We start from the raw sequence: 5,004 nt of genomic DNA, 5'->3' as shown, positions 1-5,004 counted from the left end.
CTCCTCACCATCATCATCATCATCATCATCATCATGACCGTCCTCTATAACCCCTTCTTTGCCAGAAACTGCACCTCCTCACCACCATCATCATCATCATCACCGTCCTTTGTAACCCCTTCACTGCCAGAGACTGCACCTCCTCACACCACCACCACCTTCATCACCATATTCTGTAACCCCTTCACTGCCAGACACTGTCCTTCCTCACCACCAACATCATCACCATCCTCTGTAACCCCTTCACTGCCAGAAACTGCACCTCCTCACCAATACCACCATCTTCATAATCATCACCGTCCTTTGTAACCCCTTCACTGCCAGAGACTGCACCTCCTCATACCACCACCATCATCATCATCACCATCCTCTGTAACCCCTTCACTGCCATAGACGGCACCTCCTCACCACTCTGACCATCACCATCATCATCATCCTCCTCCTCTGTAACCCCTTCACTGACAGATACTTCCTCACCATCATCATCATCACTGTCTTCTGTAACCCCTTCACTGCCAGACACTGTCCTTCCTCACCACCAACATCATCATCAACACCATCCGCTATAACCCCTTTACTGCCAGAAACTGCACCTTCTCACCACCATCACCACCATCATCCTCCTCTGTAACCCCTTTACTGCCAGACACTCCTCACCATCATCATCATCACCCTCCATAACCCCTTCACTGCCAGACACTCCTCTCCATCATCATCATCCTCTATAACCCCTTCACTGCCAGACACTCCTCTCCATCATCATCATCCTCTATAACCCCTTCACTGCCAGACACTCCTCTCCATCATCATCATCCTCTATAACCCCTTCACTGCCAGACACTCCTCTCCATCATCATCACCCTCTATAACCCCTTCACTGCCAGACACTCCTCTCCATCATCATCACCCTCTATAACCCCTTCACTGCCAAATACTCCTCACCATCATCATTATCACCCTCCATAACCCCTTCACTGCCAGACACTCCTCTCCATCATCATCATCCTCTATAACCCCTTCACTGCCAGACACTCCTCTCCATCATCATCACCCTCTATAACCCCTTCACTGCCAGACACTCCTCTCCATCATCATCACCCTCTATAACCCCTTCACTGCCAAATACTCCTCACCATCATCATTATCACCCTCCATAACCCCTTCACTGCCAGATACTCCTCACCATGATCATCATCATCAACCTCCATAACCCCTTCACTGCCAGATACTCCTCACCATCATCATTATCATCATCATCATCACCCTCCATAACCCCTTCACTGCCAGACACTCCTCACCATCATCATCATCAACCTCCATAACCCCTTCACTGCCAGACACTCCTCACCATCATCATCATCATCATCACCATCATCATCATCACCCTCCATAACCCCTTCACTGCCAGACACTGCACCCTCCTCCTCAGCACACCATGATGAGATGATACAACAGATGCAGTGATCAGTAGTAGACAATCGTTCACAATGTAACATTTGATTAGACAGCTCCGGAGATGGAAGGAATTAACACCCAGATATTTGTAGGTTGGTGCACCTCCATAGAGGGGGAGAAGCCCATGAAAGGTCCAATATAATGAATAAATGTCCTGTCTGTGTGTGCTAAGCTCAGAATCCATCCTCCCGGAGGGATCGTTGGATTGTGTTGCCAGCATCTGCATGCTCGGTCACAAGCTCGCTGTTCTATCGAATTGCATTGTGTGTGTGCTGATCGTGCACAGATTAGTAAATGGAAGCTGTCGTATCTGCCAGACACTGATCTGTGCATGTATGATTGTCTAGCAGACCAATCACATGGTGGATATCTACTCTAATGCCCCGTACACAATAAAAGTCATCAAAGATACATGCCACAGCAGAAAAATGCAGGAAAGCTGACGCGTTTCACACTGTAGTCAGTGCTTAATCATAGCTATGATTAAGCACTGACTACAGTGTGAAACGCGTCAGAATTCCTGCATTTTTCTGCTGTGGCATGTATCTTTGATGACTTTTATTCAATAAAGGCAACATATCATTTTGAGTGCGGCTGTCCAGGACTTTTTCCAATTACTTCATTGTACAAGCATTGCCAGCACCTGTGGGAAATCTTCCTGTAAGGTGATGATCGGGATGAAGCCGATTCTGGTGGCATGGTTGGTGTACCCTGGGATAAACCTTCACCACTAATGTCTCTCATATATGGCTCATACAGGTTTGAAACAACATGCCAACATTTAGTTCTTGTTCACACCAATGCATTGTATTAACACACACATTACCAAACTCCTTACTCACGTTGGTGCAATGCAATGCCGTTCATTGGTGCATTGCCAAAAATGCTTCATGCGCCCTTTTGGTGCATTTTAGTTCATTCGATTTAAAGTGGTTAGAAAACCTGACATATGCTCAGTGCAGGGACTATCCTCAGGTGATAAACAGAGATGAAACCAATCCTCCTACATACGTTGTACCTGTTTATCTGCAGTCGTCTCTCCTCTACATCCCTTCAAAATACTGAATTTATAAAGCTTGTCTGAGCTGTCAGAAAAAAAGGGGGCAGAGAGCTGAAGTTACACTCTTCAGAGCTCAGTGAGGTGAGCTCCGAGAGGGAAGGGGCACTCCCAGTGCCAGGACAAGGTCCACTAGAGCCCAAGGCGAACATGGCAAATTTCACCCCCCCAAGATGCACTAATCTGCATGCTCACCCCTTAAGCATAAATTCCCCGTCTTCCCAGTACAAATCTGCCCCCCTGCTCGAATCCCCCCTCCCAGCACAAATCTTTGCCGCCCCCCAGCACAAATCTTTGCTGTCCCCCAGCTCTCTCTCCCCATATGCCCCCAGCACAAATCCCCCCCCCAAAAAAAAAAAAAAAAAATACCCGTCCTAGCACAAATCCTCTAAATCCTCTACACCTCAAATTTCTCCTCGAAGCATAAATTCTTTCCTCCCCCAATCCAAATCCCCCCTCCCGCCACAAAGTCCCCTCACCCTATCCCCCGGCCTAGAAAAAATCTCTCCCACAAATTTCCCCTCCTAGCAAAAAATACCCCCCAATCATCCCCTACTAGCATAAATCCCCCCCCCCCCAAAAAAAATATATATATATTTCCCCTCTACCGTTTTGAAGAGATTGGGATAAGGAGAATCCATCCCCGACAGGTCACCAAGAAGGGCAAAGGGGAAAAAAGGGAGATGGACTATCATGGTGCCAGTTTGAACAGAGTACACAAGATTCATAAAAAGATATATTTTATTAAGAGAAAATATTAAAATTTAGGATGATTATCCCTGAATAACATAAAAAGTTATACAGCTACACAGGGCTTTTTTTCTGTGAAAATAGGTGCAGGAACTCAAGCACGACCCCTCAAAACAGCATCAAATAGTGAATGTGGACAAATTTCACTAACAGTGGGAGGGTCTTAAAGGGGCATTAGATACCAGGAGTGCATTATGTGGGGGGTGGGGTGTTAGTGCAGAGTTCAGGGGTGCGCTACGTACATAGTACAGAGTTCAGGGGTGCGCTACGTACATAGTGCAGAGTTCAGGGGTGCGCTACATACATAGTACAGAGTTCAGGGGTGCGCTACGTACATAGTACAGAGTTCAGGAGTGCGCTACGTACATAGTATAGTGCAGAGTTCAGGGGTGCGCTACAAACATAGTGCAGAGTTCAGGGGTGCGCTACGTACATAGTGCAGAGTTCAGGGGTGCTCTACGTACACAGTGCAGAGTTCAGGGGTGTGCTACGTACATAGTGCAGAGTTCAGGGGTGTGCGACGTACATAGTGCAGAGTTCAGGGGTGCTCTACGTACATAATGAAGAATTTAGGGGTGGGCTACGTACATAGTGCAGATCTCAGGGGTGTGCTGCATACAGAGTGCAGAGTTCAGGGGTGCGCTACACACAGAGTGCAGAGTTCAGCCTTCTTACCCAGCTGCTTACCCCTGCATCCCCCATCCACATTACACTTTCACCCCTCTTCAGGTCTGACCTCCGCATACAACCCCCCCCCCCCCAAACCGCATCAAATAGTGAATGTGTCACGGATAGTACTTACCGAGGCTGAGAGCAGCTCGCCCTTGCGACCACGCGCACCCTGTCCCCCTGAGGTGATACAGGGAACAGGTGGCACGCAGAGGCACGGGCCACCAGCAGGTGTGAGTTCTTGAAGAATCTGAGGAGCTGTATGAAGGGTAGCTGAGCTTCAGGAACTGGCTGAGGGTCCAATGCAGGACAGAGGGATCAGGTGCAAAGACAAGCAAACAAGTCCGTGAAACAAGCCAGAGGTCAAATCCAGGTAAGGCAAATAAGCAAAGTCCGTTAGGCAGGCCGAGGGTCAAGCACTGGTAGGCAGATCAAGCAAAGTCCGTTAGGCAGGCCGAGGGTCAAGCACTGGTAGGCAGATCAAGCAAAGTCCGTTAGGCAGGCCGAGGGTCAAACACTGGTAGGCAGATCAAGCAAAGTCCATTAAAGCAAGCCAGGGGTCAGATCGAGGAGAGAAGCAGCGTAGTCAGGAACAATCCGGGTCAAGGCAGGTGATCAGATATGGCAAAACTGGAAACAGACACAAACAGGAAGCTGACGACAAACCAGCAACCCGTCTGGGCACCAGAGCCGTCTGAAATAGTCCCGCCACAGCGTGCACATCGGCGTGCGCTACCGTGCGTACTCGCGAGCAACTGCGCGCACACGGGAACTGTTGTGCACACACATGCGCAGCACCATCGGGCCGCGCACGTGTGTGCGCCGAAGCGCCAATCTGCCACGCATGCGCGCAGGAGCATGGCGAGTGAAGGTAGGAGAAGTCCTTCTCTGACAGAATGTGGACAAATTTCACTAATGGTGGGAGGGTCTTAAAGGGGCATTAAATACCAGGAGTGCATTACGTACAAAGTATGGAGTTTGAGGGGGGGGGGTGTTAGTGCAGAGTTCAGGAGCGCGCTATGTATATAGTGCAGAGTTTGGGGGTGTGCTATGTACAGAGTTCAGGGGTGCAC

This window comes from Aquarana catesbeiana, linkage group LG04 (assembly GCF_042186555.1).
Source record: "Aquarana catesbeiana isolate 2022-GZ linkage group LG04, ASM4218655v1, whole genome shotgun sequence".
NCBI classification, from domain to species: Eukaryota; Metazoa; Chordata; class Amphibia; order Anura; family Ranidae; genus Aquarana; species Aquarana catesbeiana.
The sequence above is the reverse complement of the archived record's forward strand: the minus strand, read 5'-3'. Positions refer to the sequence as shown.